Source organism: Montipora capricornis, chromosome 14 (assembly GCF_036669925.1).
Source record: "Montipora capricornis isolate CH-2021 chromosome 14, ASM3666992v2, whole genome shotgun sequence".
Classification (NCBI taxonomy): Eukaryota; Metazoa; Cnidaria; class Anthozoa; order Scleractinia; family Acroporidae; genus Montipora; species Montipora capricornis.
The window spans coordinates 5,459,691-5,480,792 of NC_090896.1; the positions used below are offsets into that span (position 1 = coordinate 5,459,691).

The 21,102-nt window shown below is 37.8% G+C and overlaps 1 long non-coding RNA gene across 12 annotated transcripts in view; it reads right to left on the bottom strand.

The window, feature by feature from the left end:
* The window catches only part of LOC138032088 (uncharacterized), a 25,649-nt gene that overhangs the window by 1,646 nt on the left and 2,901 nt on the right, over positions 1 to 21,102 (bottom strand). For 3 of the 12 annotated variants that reach the window (XR_011128266.1, XR_011128272.1, XR_011128265.1), the window contains exons 2-6: positions 16,792 to 16,905; positions 3,149 to 6,012; positions 1,768 to 1,949; positions 1,346 to 1,503; positions 437 to 518 (exon numbers count right to left, since the gene is read on the bottom strand). This is a non-coding gene — a long non-coding RNA (uncharacterized lncRNA). The remainder of the gene's footprint in view (positions 1 to 436; positions 519 to 1,345; positions 1,504 to 1,767; positions 1,950 to 3,148; positions 6,013 to 16,791; positions 16,906 to 21,102) is intronic. The other 9 variants (XR_011128263.1, XR_011128271.1, XR_011128264.1 and 6 more) reach the window with 6 other exon arrangements.

The window sequence follows — 21,102 nt, forward strand, 5'->3', positions numbered from 1 at the left end:
TCACATAGGAATACAATGTAAATAGCTGTTAAAGTACTTACATGTACTCTCACCTCTATGTTACTTAACTACTCAATCATAATAAATAGAATCGCATGAATAAAATTCCGTAATCCTGTTCATTCTATATTTACAACTAAGAGTACATGGCCACGTGGACATAATACGAAATTTCTCGAAGAGTGTTCAAGAAACCTTAGGCATAACCAAAAAAGAAAAATCCTTTAATGAGCGCAATCTGTCTGTCCGTATACTCAGTGAAATTTTCCGTTTCGGCCTCGGCACGCATAACACAGTGTTTGTCTCCCTTTATCTCATCAATAACGCTTAAATCTTCCTGTTTCTTCTACAGCATGCAGTTAAAATACCCTTGATCTCTGGAACATCTCCCGACTACAGCTTATAGTTAATTGCATTTCGGACACTCATTTTTCACCTTTTGATTTCTCTTACAAGTCATCACAAGCCTTGTTTCTCTCCCTCTGCTACCAATATTGGCCGGAAGGAACGCCAAAAAACTAATTCCATTCCAAACAAGGTTTTGGAAAGCGTGCATGTGGAAAAAAGATTGAAATTAAAAGCTTACAACTTAGGAAAACCTAGGCACTAATGAAGGTGAAGGCAGCAATGGCGTTACGCAGGAATTCTCAAAATTAAGGACATCTTTGATACACAGCAAAATTGTTTTCTGTCCTTCGACTCTTTTCGTAATACATTCAACGTAAGATGTAATTTCTTACAGTACTTTAGTCTTGTTAACGCCATCCCTCAAAGTTGGAAAAAACTACTTTTAAGTAGCAATTAAAATTGCTCTCTTGAACAAAGCTCAACAGAGGAAATGACTTGTAAAAACATTTACAGTAAGCTGCTGTCTCATCGATCAAAGCCTCCGCCGACTGGTGAGAAAAGACTCTTAAATTTTGGCTACCAGAAAGATAATTTGAGGAAAGTATATTTATTGCCTTTTGAAGTAACAAAAGAAGTAAAGCTGTCAATGTTCCAGTATAAAATTATTCACAATATCCTGTGTACTAAGAGTTCATTATTTAAAATGAAGAAAGAAGACTCTCCGCGCTGCCCTTTTTGTCCAGCAGATCATACCATCATTCACCTTTTCACTGAGTGTGCGCAAGCTACTTTGTTCTGGAAGGAGTTTCTGGATTGGGCCTCGTACATGGTGAACTCAAAATTATGTTTGGTATTATTGATAACGATTCTAAATTCTGTTTAGCCCTCAATCATTTTAACAACATCAGGCGCTAGTGGTGCATCATGAACTTAGAGAATACAGGTTGCTGATTCTTCAAGATTTTTGTGCAAAAAGAGACAGTAGTGTACACTCTACCTTCGCAACTTAATTCATTGTCACTCAATTTGGGATGACATGTGTTTCTACTTCCTCTTCTGCCTTGACATTGACTTAGCAGAGCCTTTGCAGGTGGCTACAGTAGAATTACACAGGGCACAATGTTTCTCCTCCAGAATGAAGGATTGTCTTCATCTCTGGAATAAATTTAAAGCGACCAATCAAATATAGAAAATTTCAGGTGGTATAACGATACTCTGTACAATAACATTATTCCTAATCCTCAGAATGAGACTAATATTTTACTCTGACTATAACTAACAGCAAAAAAAAATAACTTCATGTACTTGTCAAGGGAAACCACTTACAGATAAATAATTATTTGTATAGTTCAATGCAAACAATGAAACTTATAGAGAAAAAAAAAATGCAAAGAGGGTTTATCATAACAGATGACTTACCAGGCTTGCAATATCCAAAGATTTCATCTAAAATAATAATTTCCACAATCACCATAGGGGACTAGTACTGCTCCGCATGGTGACAATGGTCTAAGAGTGAAGCAACATGCATGTAACAACTCAAAAGTACACATCAATTGGATCCCTGGATAATCACTGCTTCGAGGAGTATTTTTACCACACTGAAAATTCAAAAACACAGCTTAATTAACATACAATACATGTATATTTCATCCTACAAATAATTTATATGCCCTCAACACCACTTTTCTCCTAATTTACTCCTTCAGATGTACTCTACTGCCAGCCTGCAGGCAAGTCAGCTATGAACTGGTCAAAGATAACTAAAAAATACTTTGAAAAAAGTAATTGCAAAATAGTGTGACGCCACCCACCAGGAAAACATTGTCATCAAGGATATCTTCAAACAAAGAATGATTGCAGAAGTAAAACACAACTACATGTAGTTGCAGTACAAAGTCATTGTCAGTCTTTAAATAACTGGGAAGAAAATGATGTGTTTCTAAAAACATCTGCAATTGGTTGGACTCTCTAGTCTTCTCAGGCAAAAAGGATAAACCATAGACCCAGCATCCAAACCCTGGGCAACACCAAGGGATAAAACACTGGCAACAGTGACTCAAGATTTAATTAATGATTCTTGCTAATGCCTTACATACATTGCTGGTAATCTGTATGTTCAAATGGATAAGTGAACAGTCCAGCTTGCAGTTATGTAACTTAAGCAGTTCCCAAAAGCAAACAGGGAGCTAGTCAGAAGATGAAATTGATACAAATAGGGGAATGAATAATCCTGAATTCGAAGCCAGTTCAAGCTGGAAATTTTTGGCAACTGCTTTAAGTGCCCATTAGATTTGCCTGACTGGCAAAATCTTGAGTTTTGATTTTTATCCGAAGGCAGCTTACTTTGAGTGTAAGTGTTGGATTTCAGTCTGCCATTACAAGTACTTACATTCAAAACTGACAGGTTGGATCTAGGGATAAGTGATGTCAAAAGCACACTAGCTTCAAATAACAGCGTGTAAATGGATATGCAAAATGCAAGGTGAAAAGTCTGCAAGCCCAAAACTCCTGTGTGGCATCCACACACATTGCATTCTTAAATTAGTGAGCCTTTGACGTAAAGATCTTAAAGTTAGTAATGGCAGGCCATTAATTAAATAAGAAAATTTCACTTAAAGTAAACAAGTGTCTTTTAAGTCTCAATACTTTGGTCTCTCAGTGTTTAGTTAAATAAACATAGTTTTAAAATCCAAAGAAAAATGAGAATTTATTTTTGGGTCGCAGGGGCACTTTACGTTGAGATAACAGGGATGATCCTTCACTTACAGTATTCTTTGTCAACAATTCATCTGGGTACCTTAAGTTTGCAGTTCCACAAATTCACATGGTGTTGTAAACTTCTTGCAAATGGAATCTGGTAATCATGCTAGGGGTCTGGATCTCCAGCAGGCATTTGTAAACTCTTTCCACTTTCAGCCCTCTGTGTTTTGAATCGAACCAAAGAGCAACAAGCTGCTAAACTCCAAGATACACAAAGTGGATTATACAATATCAAAGCCTAGCAACATTAATAATGGGCAAGGTGCCTTCATGTCACAAACCTATAAAGAAATCAGACAGGAAAACAGGGTTTACATATTAATCTTTAAGAAAAATAGTGAGGGGCAAAATGCAATAAAATTCCATAACATGTCTCAAACTTTGTAACTATGTGGAACCCAAAATTCCGACCTACAGCTGTACACGACTAAAATAATTTAATTGTTACTACATGTACATGTATAGTGAGATAATTGGGAGTGACAACTGTACAAGTTTGAAACAAAAACTTTCATTTTAGAACCCTGTGGTGAAGCCTTATAATTGAACCAGTTAGTAGAGAATCACTCGTCAGTGGCCTGCCAAACTTCAGTCTACCACAAAAAAAAAAACAACAACTTGACTTTGTTTCCTTCTTAGTCATGATTTTAAAGGTGAAAATGCAAACTTTTTGTCAAGATGGAGGCCTTTGCACCAATCTTGAAAATGCCGCAATGCTCATGACAATAACTACTGACAACATATGTGGCTGGGCTAAAATACACTGTGGGTCACTTGATAGTAAGGCCATATGAAGGAGTAGGACAATCATCCAAGCATTCATAAAACCAAGGAAAATCACGAGGAGTCGTTAGATTGATTGCTGATATCCTCAAAAACCTAAACATCAACAAACTTCATTCCTCTCAAAGCATTCAAATACAGGGAACAGGCTCTGCACCATTCAATCTGCTCTTTGTTTGATGAATTGCCGAGTAAAGGTACTAATTACCAACTATGTGGAAGGAAGGAGAAATAACACCTGCATTTGAGAAGGGAAGGGCGAACATTTCGATAAAACTAATTATACAGTAATGTAGACCTGAGTTTCTGTTCCACTAGCCATTGAAAACATCTTTGAGAAATGCTTACATCATCACTTATCACCCTAGTTACTTCTGATCAATACAATCTTAAGCAGATACATGTACTTGTCAGCTTACAGAAAACGTTACGGATGCTTGACAAACCATTTGATTCGCTTCGATCCAAGTTACAAACTAATGCACTAGCAAAACTGTTAAAGTGCTACTATGACAACATTCGCATCTAAGTTCCTATCCAAGCCATTTTAAGACATGAGCTTGTAGTCTGTACGAGAAGAAGAATGCTATTTTCAAATATCTTGTTTGTTTCCAGAGATATTCAAGTTTTTACAATTTGCAAATTAGCCGAGTGATGACGTCATAAACTCAATCGAAATTTGGATCAAATATGATGAAAAGAGATATCTCAGCCAATTAATTTTTGTATCAGAAATACTTGATTCTTTGCAGTAAGATTCTAGTAGATGTGCTCCACATTATGCGCATACCAGCTTTGTTACCATGGTAACATACAGGGTTCCTGACCACCTTTAGTGTTCTATTTAGATACTTGCCAGTGTTGCCTCGTCTCCATGATCCTGCAAGCATGTAAATATGTTAGGTTGAGTTTGTGACCTTGCTAAATGTTTTTCTAGCATAAGATGACCAAAATATTGAAATAAGGTCGGAGGGAACTGGAAAAGAGTGAGTTGTCATGGGAACCAATTTCTTTATAGCCGTAGGTGTGTTGCCTGTATAACTACTAGCCTACCAAATTTCAATGGTCTCTGCTACAAATTGACCGAGATAGCTCTATTTATATACTTGATTTTATACTGGGTTGAGTGAATGACGTCATCATGAAATCCTCTCATTTGCATATTTTACACATTTTTCAAACTTAAATATCTCCGAAACCAATGCAGATATTTCCAAACCGTGAACGGCATTCGCAATCTTTCCTGGAATTCTGTATGATGAACATAAAAAGTTACGGGATAAAAAGGTCATAATAGTAGCACTTTAAAGTCAAGTTAAGGTCATTGGGTCAGGATCATCACTATGTCGAATTAAACACACAGTCATGTAAATACAAAAGAATGTAGACTGAGGTGAAAGTGGTCTATAGCAGAGGTCAGGATTCAAATCCATTTCAAGTTTGAAATTTTCAGGCTTTCCAGTTTCACTACTGCTCAAGTACTATTATACTTAATAACTGTCATGATCAGCATCTTAACTTGGTTCATCTCTGTCCAGTTAAAAAATATGTGGCTTGCAAATAATTATATGAACTTTTGTCAAAATCCTACAGCATAAGTCAGACCAGTCTGGATTTGCTCCAAACCTATTAAAAACTGAGAAACATTGTGTACATGTAAGTAACAAAACGACACTACATCAGAATGGCTCTATGCCAGGATGAGAGTTCCACAAGGATCCATTTTAGGTCCACTACTGTTACAGTAACAATAACTGTTCAACGGTTTCATAACATTTTATGACCTTTTCTCCTTTCTCAATATAAACGCAAGAATCTCGAACTATGCTGACGACAATCAGTTGTACTTTGCTAGTACAAATTTGGATGACATATACAAAACATGGTTAGTACTTAGTTCACAAATAGTAATCTAGTAATAAAAACCCCTTGAAGTGTACATAAACATATTGGTGGCAAAAGCATGCGAGTACACACTGTAGAACAAGGAATGACCCTGAACTTAAAATCGCTATTGGTAATAAGAGCATACCCATTGTAGAAAATTTAACTTTACTACCCATCCACTTGAAGAAGATCATCAACTCTGAGATTTCACAATCAAGTACACAAAGCATTCTGGAAAAAACGTAAGCAAAAGAACTAACAACGAGCACAAAAAAATTGTAATGGAATTTCATATTAATGCACTTTCTCAAAAGTAAGGCAATTTTCTGGGAAAGGAAATCAATGAAAAATGGAAAAGGTTTACAAACGAAAGAGCCCTCAGACTCAAATGGGACAATAAAAACTCAACATAATGACAAGCTATTGATAAGACAATTCCTAGGCCAAGCTACAGCTGTAGCTTGGCAAACAGAAGAATTTAAACAAGATGTCTGCATCTTTGCTCAAAAAGATTAAATTAAACAACTTAGCTCCTAAATACACCAGTGAACTACTACTGATTGAACAAGTAAATACACAAAAAATCTTAGTCAAAGGAACCACAAAATTGAATGTATCAAGAGTTCACACTTTAACCTACGGACTGAACTCCCTCACATTCCAGGCACCAAAACTTCGGAACAGTCTGACTGAAGTAAATATGCTCTGCCACTTCTATAATTAATGCTTTTATTAAACAAATGAGGAAGAAAAAATTTTAGCTGTTATTCTCAATCATCTATGAAAATTCCTTTCATAGGACACCCCCTTTACTGTGCATTACATATAGGTCTACTGCCTGACTCATCAAAGGTACATGACTGTACAAGCAATAGCTGACTTATAATGGCACCTGCAAATTTGAAAACAGGAATTGTCCAGAATCTAGTGAAATTCTGCCAACATTATTCTGTCTACAGTTTCTCAGCCCCGAAGATACATGTAGCTACAGAAAATGGTGCTGGCAACAACCTCAAGACAATTAAAGAGCTCGTTACTAAATTAAAAGCTCCACTTTAAATTTGCAGTACTCTGATGTGAATAAAAACGTAACTATACAGTGTGACGCCTCTACATGTAAAAGTAAGTACGAAATGACCGCAACGTTCCTTCAAGATAGACAGCCAGTACACTACTGTGTGCAAATAGAGCTCTAACTCCTTGCTAGACGTGTGTTCTCCTGTGAGCACAGTGAACAGTACATTTAAGCCAAACAAATCACAAGCCGTTGATTGCAATCCAGAGAAGGCCTATCAACACAGCGTCTAAAAGACGCTTAACAGCATTTGATGCTCCGTCTGTATATTAATACAATCTGACATTCACCTACAACTCTGGCAAAGAGATGCAGTTGCACATAGTAAATGCTTTCTTATGCCTTCCCTACAGTAAAAGTCCACAGAAGTAGAACTCCTCACTCTTCTACAAGGGTCATAGGATCTGCCAATACAGTATTTGCATCTGTTCAATTAACACTTGCCAAGTTTCAAGCAGAAACACGCAAAGATGAATCTCTACACGTGTTGTCAAAGGTCACACACACGGGTTGGCCAACAATCAATACAATACATGTATGACTTTATTTATCCACTGAATTCAAATTCACATTCAAGTAAGTGTTCTCCGGACCAGGGAGCCTTGCTCTATAAAATATTACTTATAATAACGTTAAAATTACAGTGACTGTGTATGAGAAATGTAAGAAAGACTTAAAGATTTAACAAACTATAATTACAAAAATCTCTACATTACAATTAATTTCAATCTAGTAATAGATAACTACATCAGTCTCTAAAAATGAATAATTTATTTTACAATAGGTAGTGGCCTGCTTAGCCTCGTGAAACAGATAATTCCATGCAACAACACCCCTGTATAGGAAGCTGTTTTAAAGGGCTTCAGTGCTTGGTCTTGTTCTCAGATTGTGGCTATGAAAAGACAGTGTTAGTATTGGCTAAATACAAAGGTTCTTGGTTGGTGATAATTTTAAACATTAAAGACTTAGTCTTTAAGTTGCTTATCACGTCTATCTGCGAGGCTAGACCAGTTGAGTTCCTCGAGTCTCTGAGCAGATTGAACCTAGAGCTAGCCTCAGTTATGTTACGATGATCAGCAGCTCTGCTAAATTGCAGTTTCTCAAGTTTGTCACTTAAACCATAACCAATACTCTCCAACTTCCATGGAGCATACCCACTAGAGCACAGCTATCAAATAATACGAAAAGAAGATGAGATGACAATCGATCCACAATGGCCTGGTCTTGATGTCCAAGCACGTCGTCAAAGAGCAAGTCTGGAGGGAAGTTTTCTTCTGCCCAGGAATGTCTACACAGCTCAAGGAGCTCATCAATAAGTGTTCCATGTGCCAGAGTGTCAAGCCAGAACAAGCTAGACTGAGTGAACCTCTTCAACCTCATCTTGGGAGGGAGTTACTACGGTAACCATTGCTTACTTTCGCAAACATTACCAATACTCTCCAACTTCCATGGAGCATACCCAGTAGAAGCCTTGTCCTTGCAGATTATACCTCATTTCAAACAGTGATTTGCAAACTAAACAATGCATTTTGCATGTCACGGGGAGCCTTATGCTGTCATTTCAGACAATGGTCAGCAATATTCATCTTCAGAGTTTTGAAGATTTGCAGCAGCATGTGTGGATTTTGCATAATAGACTCCCTTTCTGAAATGCTCTGACATGGCACCTCTAACTGTATAGCTCTAATGCTCAGTGTTTAACCTCCTCTCTGAAGTGATTAAAGACTGTTGGGTTTACAAGATTTGTTGTTTCATTTAACTCGCCATCTACAAAAACTCTGTTTAGGTTAACATGTCCAGCTGCCTGAAGATTCTGTAAAGAGTCAATTTAATATCTCTTAATAATTGTTATGAAATACGACCTCTTATAGAGTGTTCTCTGATAGAGGGGTTTTCAATTGGGTGTTGATACAAATTGGTTCTAACACTACAGTGCAACTCTCTATGATAGTTAGAAATGTTCATGCCAATTTGTCAACAAATTAGACATTACAGCTGTAAACCAAAACATAATCACGTAACTTGCTTAAAATAATTATAATCTCTTTCCCTGTATTTAACGTTGTTTCAAGATCTGATTGTCCTATATGTAAGTGATCACTTGATTTTTGTTTTACAAATTAAACTCAAATAAAAACTGCTCTTCTGGCCAAAATAATTATTCGGTGAGGAATTGCTCCAATTTGTGGACCTCAGCAATCGAGGAAGCTCACCAATACTCTCCAACATCAAACAGATGCCAAACTACATCATTGTGCTATCTGTGTTAAAGTGCACCTAACCCCAAAATATTTTTTTGGCTAAAATGAATCTTTGCAACTGTTCGAAACGCATTGCGGCCATTTTTTCATTTTTCTAACAAATCCTGGCATTTTATAGGCCTCGAAAGTTGCGAAAATCCAAGCATCTTTTGTTCACGACCGAGTCAGAAGGGGAGTGGGTCTATTCCTGATTTGACGTCACAATCTACTTTGCATGCATATTTACAAAGAGTTAATGCCATGTAAATCAGTTTGTGACGTCAAATCAGGAATAGACCCACTCCCCTTCTGACTCGGTCGTGAACAAAAGATGCTTGGATTTTCGCAACTTTCGAGGCCTATAAAATGCCAGGATTTGTTAGCAAAATGAAAAAATGGCCGCAATGCGTTTCGAGCAGTTGCAAAGATTCATTTTAGCGAAAAAAAAATATTTTGGGGTTAGGTGCACTTTAAGCATAACAGAGATTAGAAGGTTCTACTCCGCCTTTTTAAGACAGATTAGCCAGTCGTGAGAGGTAAAATTCTGACAACATACAGTAGATGGGAGTAGACAGCTGATTGCCAGCTTCTATTTGAAATCCCTGTGAAAAGACCCATAATTAAATAATAATAATTATTAATTAACGTAATTATACATGTACATGTGAATTATCAGAACTAAAAACGGTGTCCAGAACGTGTCTTGAGAGCAATGTTCCCTTCAACAATTATTTACCAGTCACATAATAAAATTAATTCTCAAATCTTTTTAATGAAAGATTTGTTCAAAGTTCCTCAAGGACTCTCCTGTTCCTTAAGTCATGTGGTTCAAAACATCATGTAATGTCTTTTAATATGCATGGAGGCAGGGCAGCCCCAAAGAATTACATGTACATGTAGACCTCCAAGACAACACTTCACTATAACTACAGTAACTGTAACAGTTATTTATTTACCAAAAATGACTACCCTTTGAAGCAGAAGATTGATCGCTTGGGGTCAGCTAGCTAACACAAACATTCAAAGTACAAATTTCTAGTTTACAGGATTGTGTGTGAAAGAAACAGACTTTTTAAATTAAGTTAGGTTGATCTACTCAAAAAAACGACTGAGGTAGACTGTTCCACTGCATAATTGTTCTCGGGTAAAATGAAAGGCAGCGAGAGGAAGTACTGGTAGATAGAGGAGCAAAGCTGTGATTCATGCATATGCAGCTGCATGTTATATCAAGATCGTGATGCAGTTTCACTTAATATGTGTTCTCATTGAAACATTCTATAAAAAAACCCAATGCTCTAAGATTATTTTATTGTGTTTAGTTTTTGGGGCGGAAGAAGTATAATTTTGCTAGTGTAGCGATCGCGATCAAGCGTGTTATCTGATACAAGAAATTCGGAGAAACAAATCAATAACGCGGATTTCTTCTAGCCGATTAAACAAGCACATCTTTTCTCGTTCCTGAAGATTTCTTTTCCAACTTTCCATTGATTGATAGTCAGTTGATCACACTTGTTCACTTTCCATCGCTAAAATTGCAGTCGCTTCAGGTGTCGCTTTGTGGCCGTAATTTACATACCAACATGTGACACAATGCAAAGGTGCCAAAATTGAATAACAAAGGACAAACGCGTTGAAAAAAAACTAGTTCGCAAACGCGTTTTTTTTTTTTTTTTCAATGGTGTTGGCTCTTCGTTCCCAACGCGTTGCATTGTAATACAAGTCATGTACATTGTAAATATCAAAAAGGAGTGTAAGCAGTGTAAAAACTCTCCTCTGCTCCAGTGTTCTCCAACCCGGGTCATTGAGCAAGTGATGCTAAAAGTATTGAGCTATCTCTTCAGTATCCACCTTGCAGCATGCCGTTGAACTATTTAAAATTTGTGGGCTTCATTGTTTCCAACACTTGGTCTTCGAGTTGGGGGCACACAAATCTCACATATGCCTCTCATGTGTGGAACTTGAAGATACAGGTTTCTTTTCAGGAATCCAAGGGAGCAATTAGCTTTAGCTATGGTTACATTATTAAATATGTTAACTCCAATTAAGATCTTTCGAAATGTTGAAACCTACTACAGAACTAACTTCAAAGGGACCCTTCCACTGCATAATTATAAAGTAGCTTGTTATGGTCAGTAGGTAGCAGTACAGGCACTTTCTCACCTGACTCGAACTTCCTAACTTTGGACTTGCAGGCATAATAATGCTTTCCTCTCTGTTAGGCTTTGTCCAGTTCACTATGAGCGTCAGTTTAAGGGTATCTTCTAACTTCTCTCGTAACTCGAAAACGTATTGGTAACTGTTCTTTACAAGTACCTCATCCTCAACTTCTTTCATCCACAGCTGTTTGAGTACAGCCATTGGTCCTCTGACAGCTCAAAAAACCAGTGGACTCCTGGGGAACTTCACGATAAGCAAACAACAGCAGGTTTATATAGCAATGCCACTGTCTTGGCTGCTTGCTACACAGTCTCTTCAGCATAGACCTCATTATTCCATTGAACTTCTCTGTCAAAAACGTTACAAATCGGGTGATAGGGTGTTGTTGTAAGCTGTTTAATGCTTAGTAGGCGGGTGACTTCTCTCATGCAGTCAGAAACAAACTGCGTACCCATATCACTCAGGATTTCTTCGGGTACTCCTAGACGGCTGAAGATATCTACCAATGCCTCTGCTACAGTCTCTGTGTCAATGCTCTTTAGTGGCACAGCCTCAGGGTAGCGAGTCGAAAAATCTACCAATGTCAATATATACAATCATGTATCTGTGTCCTTCTTCACTTGGGGGACTGATAGGACCAACAAGATCTATTGCTACTCTTTTAAAGGGTTTATCAATCAGTGGCATCTTCTCTAATGGTACCTTCAGCACAGATCCCTTACTTACAGTCTTCTGACACACGTCACAGGACTTGCAAAATCGGGTTACGTCACCTTGAATTCCAGGCCAATAAAATGCACTCTGGATCTTGTCTCTTGTGTTTTTAATGTCCATGTGACCGCCCATGATCAATCCGTGAGCTACTTCCATTATGGGGCGTCTCGACTTCTCAGGTACCATAACTTGTTTAAGCGGTTTACCACCATTCATGTAAGGGTGCTTGTACAGGCGGTAAAGTACTCCAGATTTTTCTTCAAATTTAATGAATGACTGACCCTTCACTAGCACACCGTCTCGATCCCAGTACTTGCGCAGACTCTCATCTTCATGCTGCATCTGCTTGAGCTTGTCTTTATCCACAATAGGGCTTTCACGGGTACTAGGCACCATTAAGGTCATGTGCTCATCCTTTTTCTTAGCTTGATTTCGGGTAGTTACTGCGCAAGCCTGGGATCTGCATTTTGTGCATCCCTTGCATCACGTACAGTATCAATAATTACATGTAGGTCGTAGATAGGATCTGAAAGGCACTGCCCTTCTACATGACCCTTAAGATAAGGCGTATTAAAATAAATTCTTGCTATAGGCACCTTCCTTGCTATGTTGTCAATAAGCAACATGATGTTGATTACAACTCCACTGCAACCAGTATCTCTTAAAACATCAACGGTCTTCTCTCCAACTCTGCCCTTTACAACAGGCATCTTACTTCTTACTCCAGTTAAGGGTTCAACACAGGCATTACTTAGCAACGGGACTTTCTTGCCACAGGCTAACAGAAGCTGATCATTTTGAATACACAACTTTACTTCCTCGGGGGTGGTGGGGGATCTGGTGACTTAAGCAAACAGCCAGCACTAACTTGACCATGTTGCTCAGGGCTAACATCTTTACCTTGGCCTCCTGACTTCCGTCCACCTGGCCGACAGTTCCTCACTTCATGATCTTGCTTGCCACATAGGAAACACTTTCTTGCTGGCGTTGGGCAGTTAATTGCTTTGTGTCCATGGGGATTACACTTGTATAACACTGGAGAGCTGTTGTGTCACTCTGTGTGGTCTTTGTTTCCTCCAACTTGGGCTGTACTTGCAGGTTCTTGTTCGCAGAGCTGAACATGTGCTTTCCATGTGCTTCCAAATATTGATCGGCGATCTTCGCTATCTGAACAAGCATTTCCGGGGCTTTTTCACGAAGGTGAATAGCTAACTCTTTTGGACAAGAGTCAATAAATTGTTCTTCCACAATTAGATCTTTTAGACCTTCAAAAGAACGTTCAGTGTGTGACAGTTCCAACCAACACAACAAGTATCTCTCCAGTCGCACTGTTCTGGGCTCTCATCAACTTCCGGCTTTGATGCTCTAAATTTACGGCAATAACCATCCTCTGTAAGGTCATAAATTATCTCTTCATCAAAGCTAGCTTTATTCGGTCATAATCTTGGGCTGCTTCCTCAGATAATCGCAAATAAACTTCTAGCGCGCTTCTGGACAAAAGAGCACTAAGTTTCGAAGCCCATCCTGTCTTCTCCCACTTAGCTGTCGATGCAAATCTTTCACATCTTTGTAAATAAGCATCCAAGTTATCCTTGCCATCGGCAAATGAGGGAAGCTTGGGTGCCTTGGCCCTACATGTATCCTCTCTCACTTCAGGATGGCTGTCAACACTCGACACAGCCAAACGTGCAATCTCCAACTCGTATTCTCTTTTTGCCGCTTCAATAGCCTCTTTCTGTTTTAACAACTCGGCTTCCATCTCCAATTTTCTCAGTGTGCATTCTTGTCGCCTTGTCTCTCTCTCTTCTTCAAGTAATCGACGTTTCTCTTCCTTTTCTTCTTCAAACCGCCTACGTTTTTCTTCTTTTTCTTCCTCTAGCTTTTGTTGCTTTTCTAAAAACTCGAGCAGCTTTTATCCCTCCAACCAGAACTTTTCTCGTTTAAAAAGCAGATTATCTTATTACAGTAATACTACCGCCTCTTTTAACTCCATGGTAATATCTCTATTGGTTTGTGGTGACGTACATCCACATCACGGGGCTGAAGTCTCTTCACAAATTTCTGCGCAAATTCCATACAGTGAAAACAGTTTATCACATTGCTTAAATTTCTCTCTATTGAACAGACACTGTGCATAATAAGACAATAGAGATTAAGGATTTTGTGGTAGATTTTAATGTAGATATTCTAGCTCTTATAGAGACTTGGCTGAGACCACACAATATGGATGATGTTGAGATTGGAACACTGTGTCCAACTGGTTATACTTTCCTACATGTTCCCAGGAAACAAGGAAGAGGAGGTGGTGTTGGTATCTTATTTAAGGAAGTGCTGAACATCAACACTTCATTAACAGTCGCATAAATTATGATACACAGGGCACGAAATTAACTTTTTTGGCAAGGAGCCATCTGGCTCCTAAATTTTCCAAAGTGGTCGCCAAGGCCAAAAAGTTAGGAGCCATTAAAAAAAAAAGATAGTTGAAGAAACGCATTATACAGTAATGTCAAATGGAAGGGTTTTCCTAGCTTTGAAGTGAAGTGTCTGCGCAACCACTTAAAAGGGATAAGTAATTAATCAAACAAAGGTGCCTAAGCAAGAGGCGCCTTGATAATTAAAGGTAGTGCAACCTTAGTTACCCTACTACAACTAAATAACAAAATATTACCAAGTTACGTATATTCAACAACTGCCAGAATAAAATAAACAGATCCTTTTTGGTTTGTTGCAGCATTTTTAAACAGATAATCTACCCGAGTTATCTGCACTATTTTAATGCTATTTCCAGTTCACGCAGATTCATCTACTTTAAAGCTTTATTTACATGTAGTTGCAAAAAACGTCAAGGTAAGATATACAAAACCCAAAGAGTTCTGGTCGCCAACTTGGTGACTAACTTTTGAATCTTGATCGCCAGCACAATAATTTTAGTCGCATTGGCGACTGTATTAGGCGCAATTTTGTGCCCTGATACATTTGAAATCACGGATGTTCGTCTTCGGAGTCTACATGTATATAGTGTCAGGATCTTAGTCATCTATCGTCCACCTGATAATTCCTCTCTAAATCGATTTTTTGAGCAATTCTCACATCTACTTGAATCTGCAACTGTGGAGTCTTCTGATCGAGTCCTATTAAATCGCTGGTGACTTTAACTTGCATATGGATTGTCAAGATGATGTACATGTAAATGCCAAACTACTAGGCCTGCTGCTCTGTGGTACACTAATGAGGTATGTGTAGGGAAGCGTAAGCGACGACGCCTAGAAAGAAAATGGCGAAGAACCAGGCTGCAGGCTGATCGACAAGAATATACTCGTTGGTGCTGTGTTGTGAATAATTTAATCAAGTCGCTGAAATCCTCTTACTACACTACCATCATTACTGAAAACTCGTTACTGATCAACGGGTTTTGTTTAAAACAGTATCAAAACTACTACAAAAGCAATCATTACTGCACGGTATCCATCTTTTTGTAGTGATGCACTAGCTAATTCATTCGTTGACTATTTCATTGACAAGATTGATCACATCCATGCCACACTGATAGAGAATTCTGCGCAAGGTAATGATGCTAATGATGTGACTCTTGGTAACCACGTGGAATGCAACTCTGTGTTCTCACATTTTATTAATGTCAGTTATGAAGACATCAAGGGTCTTGTATTGAGATCTATCAATATATCCTGTGTACTTGATTCTCTGCCTGCAGTGGTCATGAAGAAATGTTTCAATTTACTAACACATGTGTTGACTAACAAATTGAATACATCTTTATCTACTGGAGTTATGCCTGATGTCCTAAAGATTGCAGCTCTGACACCGACTTTAAAGTGATATAATGCTGATTTCACTAAATATGAAAGTTTTCGACCTAACGGTATTTCTAATTTGAAGTTTGTATCCAAGATTGTGGAAAAAGCAGTATGTGTTCAGCTTACAGATTATATTTACATCTAATAATCTTTCAGAAACGTTTCAATCCACAAATCATTTCACTCCACTGAAAATCCGCAAGTACTTAACCCAAGATACATGTGAAATCTTAGTCCATGCATTTATTAGCTCCAAACTTGATCACTACATAATTCCTTATTACATGACCTTCCTAAGTATCTGTTAGCTAGACTACAGGCAGTTCAGAATGCAGCAGTTCATGTTGTCACACTGACACCGAAGTTGGATCATATAACTCTTATTTTTATTAATTAATCTTCATTGCTTACCAGTAGTGTTCAGAATAACTTTTAAAGACCTTTTATTGGTATACAAGGCCCTCCATGGCCTTGCGCCTTCTTATATGTCGGACCTTTTGAATTTTAAAACATATTCTAAGTCATTACGTTCTTCATGTAAAGAATATTTAGCTGTTCCAAGAAGTAGATTGAAAACATAATTATGGAGATAGAGCTTTCTCTATTGCAGGACCTAAATTGTGGAATAATTTACCTCTAGAGATTAGGAAATGTGCTTCAGTGGCAACTTTTAAGCACTCCCTTAAAACTCTTTTATTTAAGTTTTTTTAGCATATAGTTTATAAGACCTTTTGTTTTAAGACGTTTAAATTTTTACAATAGTAGACAACTTAGGCTTATATTTTAATTATATTGTACATTGTAGATATTTTATTCCATTAATTTCATTTGTTTTAATATTGTAATTAGGAAGTGCTTTGGACAATTATTAGATTTTAGTGCTATATAAATATTTAAGTTATTATTATCATCTACATTGTATTTATTATTTTCTCCAATCTGTATAAACTTATCCATTTCCACAGCAGTAGTTCACACAATATCTACTTCCTGTAACACTTCTTCTTACTTTTGTTGTCCTTTCCTGGTTACTGTAGTCCTCTCCCGCACAGGCCCCCAATGTTACGAGTTCGAATGTTTTTGAGGACAGGTACATGTAGCTTGCAAACTAAACTGAACGCACCTGGTTGTCGGAACAACAAAAAGAAGATTTATTCCAAAGTGAACATAGTTTCCACGAAGTAAAACTCTAAACAGCACATACTCAATAAACTTACACAGCCTCCGCCGACTTGAATAAACACGGCTAACGCCAACTCTCTCCGCTTGTGAAAACTAGTTAAAAACTCCGCTTGGACTCGTCTACTTACATATACTCTGACTCACAATAAGCTTCTAGAACTTTCTAAAACAGTAAAGAATCTGATCATAGAAAGATTACAAAACCCACCGATTTAGAAACGCTTATGCACAAGCCTAAAAATAAACAAACTACAAACTCCCGCGAAGCTTCTAGAAGATAGAAAGTAACGCTAGTCACGCAATGCTATTTTTCGTAACATTGCCAGACAACTTCAGTAAACACTGTGATGCATTCAAGGCGTTGATTCCTTCAATGTTTGTTAAATCCATAAAAAAAATTTGATTTCAGTGTTTTACATGTATATAATACCAATTAGTTAGTAAAATATGAGAAACAAAGCTCACTTGATATCCAATGAAGAAAAATGAAATTGTTGTCGAAGACCATTACTCATCGCTTTAAGGATTCCAGATATTTATTTTTCACCGCCTGTCTTGTTCTGTGCAGCCGGAGTTGAGTACAAGTAAATATAAATAGCCAGACAACTGAGATCACAGATCCACTTTATGGATTCCTTCTCTGTCTTTTTTGAACCCATACTGAGTTACCAGAGAATTTATCAGTGTTGTACATACAGACTTGGCAAAATATTAGAAATACAGTTCACTTTGATTTTGGCTAGACGGGCGAAAGATTGTTGTCAAAGTCCATTACTCGTCGCTTTTAAGATTCCAGATATTTCTCTTTCACCGCCTGTCTTGTTTATCCAATTGACGTTCCATTCTTGAGCTCCATAAGGGTATATTTTGTTTAAGGATCCACTAAAATGCCATTCACCTTACAATGACTTTCGACTGTGTGCACCAGAGAAATCTATGCATCACCCCAGCCCCCTCAAACCTAAGAAAAATTTAATATGCACAGAAGACTCTATGCACAAAGACACCACTTAGCAGGGGAGTGACAGGAAAGACTTTTCATGACACGGAAAAAAAGAAAAAGAAAAATTAAAATTAAAAAACCGAGAACTATTACGCATTTGCAGACTGAGATTGCCATACTGGCAACCCACAGTAGAAATACCCGCATAATCTTTAATTTTTTTCCACATCCTAGATCAGAAGCCCAGAATTAAGACTAAACATCAACAGCATCCGTTTATTGTTCATGTGACATACGGCTAAATTGTGGACTTGTTTTGATATTGGAAGAAGAATAACAAATGTGGCACTGACAAAATAATTAGTGTATCACATTTTTAGTGGTTACAGTGCTGCACAACCAAAGGGTTAACAGACTGAGTTTCTCGTTATTCAAAAGACCCCGTCTTTAGTTTCCATGCCAACAAGTAAACATCGATGAAGGGTCACTGTTTTGTTTCGTCACACAACATTCACACATGTAATGGCGTTGTGTATGACAACAACATCCAGCACCCAAATTGCCGACTAGCGGTAGGTTTTCCCAGGTTTCTTTCCAGTAATCTCCACTGTTTACAAGGGGTCTTAGTTTTCGTACTACGAAAGGTACAATGTAAGATCTTGGGGTCTTGGGTCTTAGTTTTTGAGGGTCTTAGTTTTCATAACAACGTCAAGCCTGTGGTTGAAATCTAAAATTGCAATCAGTTAAATCAAGAGTTCTTTCCTGTGTTGTAATTAATGCCTTTACCAAGGCTGTTGCCTAACAGGAGCCCGGTAGCCTGGGGCTCCCAAAGAATAGCTCTGGGCGCCTTAATTCTTCACAGCAACACCTTTCACTTCATATGTTGGGCTCCTAAGTTCTCAGCGGTTAGCTCTGAGGGCCCCTTTAAAATTTTCTTAGGCAGCAGCCTTGCCTTTACAGTGTTTTCAGCCTGTGGACAAAATTCTGGTCTTAACATTCTCAAGAAAGATACATGTACTGAATAGTTACTTCTTGTACATCTTGTTCTCACATTCAAGTCTGTGGCATAAATCTGAAAGTGTGCCCCCAGCTGCGTTAATAACCCTTTCACTCCCAAGAGTGCAACTTATAGATTTTACTCCGAGTGTCTAACACCAGACGATTTTACTCGCCAATGGGGAGCCCCATGGGGGTGAAAGGGTTAACAACAGCTAGATTCACTCAAAAACTACATGTATAACCCTTTCACTCCCAAGAGTGCCACTTATAGATTTTACTCTGTCTAATGCCAGACGATTTTACTCGCCAATGGGGAGCCCCACGGGGGTGAAAGGGTTAAATCAATTAAATAAAGCTACTGTAAAGACAGTTCTTTCCTTTGTTGTACTTCAAATGCCTTATAGTTTATGTTTTCAGTCTGTAGACAATATTTTGTGGTCTTAACATTCTCATGAAAGATACATGTACCGAATGGTTCTTGTACATCTTGTTCTTACATTGTACTTTCAAGTCTGTGGTTGAAAGCTAAAAATGTGCCCTAAATTAAATCAAAGCTACATGTACTGTAAAAAAAGGTTTTTCCCTTGCTGCTGTTTGCTATAATTATGTACACAATGTATGTTGTAAATTTGTACTAACCTTATAAATGCCTATAAAATTATGTTTCCAGTCTTTGGACAAAATTCTGTGATCTTAACAAGTCATTCACATGAAGGGTACGAAACTGTACTTTTTTGTACATACAATGTATTGTTCCTACATTATACCTTACTATTGACCTAAAATAAAGCTGGCCCTTCAGTTCATCAGTCTGGATGGTGTCAGAATCAGTAATCAAAGATCAAAAGCTAGAATTTCCCAGGTCAAGTGGCTGCTGACAATGCAAATGTTCCCCATTCCACGAACATACCTGATCACGTTATTGAGATGAAAATAGAAGGCATATCTACAGATGTCGAATGAACAGAAAATGAGTGTTTTAACTCTGTACTGACCACCGCAAAGAAAAGCTACATGTACACGTAACAGCTATAAACAATATCAAAAAGCGAATTAATATTTCAGAGACAAATCACCACAATCGTTAGGCTATTAGTCTCTCCCCCACGGGGCTTTTCAGGACTAATTTACAATACTTTGTGGGGGACTTTAGCCAGACTGCTTGTTACGCAATTTACAATTGATTTTATGGAAGTGAAAGATGCCCCCGTCCAGATAAGGTTAGACCACAACACCGGGGACTACGTCCCCTACTCTTATCGAACAGTGAGTGGATTCTTTAACGTCCCATACTATTTAATTTCCAACAAAGGTTATGAGACGCGACCTCCGGTTTACAGTCCTTATCCGAGAAGACTTGAAAGTCTAACCATTTGCAGATGTAATTACAAAGGCAGCACATTCTCCTTGCTCATTTGCCTTGCGTGTTATCTCCCCACTTCCACAAACTAAAACATAATTATCCTCAGGTATCCTAGCATGTTGGGTATGCTCGTTACGGTTTTCAAATTTGATTGACAGATCCATTTCTTTCATGGGGCTATCATGAAAAGCCCAAAAGCGATCTTGTCCTTACTTTCAAATGTACACTGGACAGTTGAAATCTAAAAGTGTGCCCTGCCAAGACAGTTCTATTCCCGGTTTCTGTTTGCCATGTCGTACAAAATGGCTTTTTTATACCCACTTTTCAGATTTGGTTAGCTAAAACAGAACAAATTCTACCCTGTCTTTTGTAATACTACATGTAGTCTTGCATCTATTGAAATCAAGGTATGAGATTGAAATCTGAGTGAGGACACCAAAAATGAGAAATAATTTCTAACCATCCTGGCTTAGTTTAGTTTGCTTCTTAACTCCAGCATCTTACTTAAGAGAAAGTCTGCTATTTCCTGGACATGGAAAACCGTAACTTTAATACAACTAATAAGATCATTGCATGACACCTTCTCCTTAAAATGCTTTCAGTTTCCAGGGTTCAGTTGAGTAAATAGTGTGTGTATATTTTGCTATATGTACGTAAGTGTAACATAATGTTGTCATTGTTTAAAGAGATTAATTATTGTTAATAATAAAAATAAAAAAATTAATAACAAAAGTCTCTGGATCATTGATGATATCAGATTCTAATAAGCTATTCAAATAAAAGCTATAATTATACTGCAGTCTGAATTGACCGATTATTATGCACAGTACTTT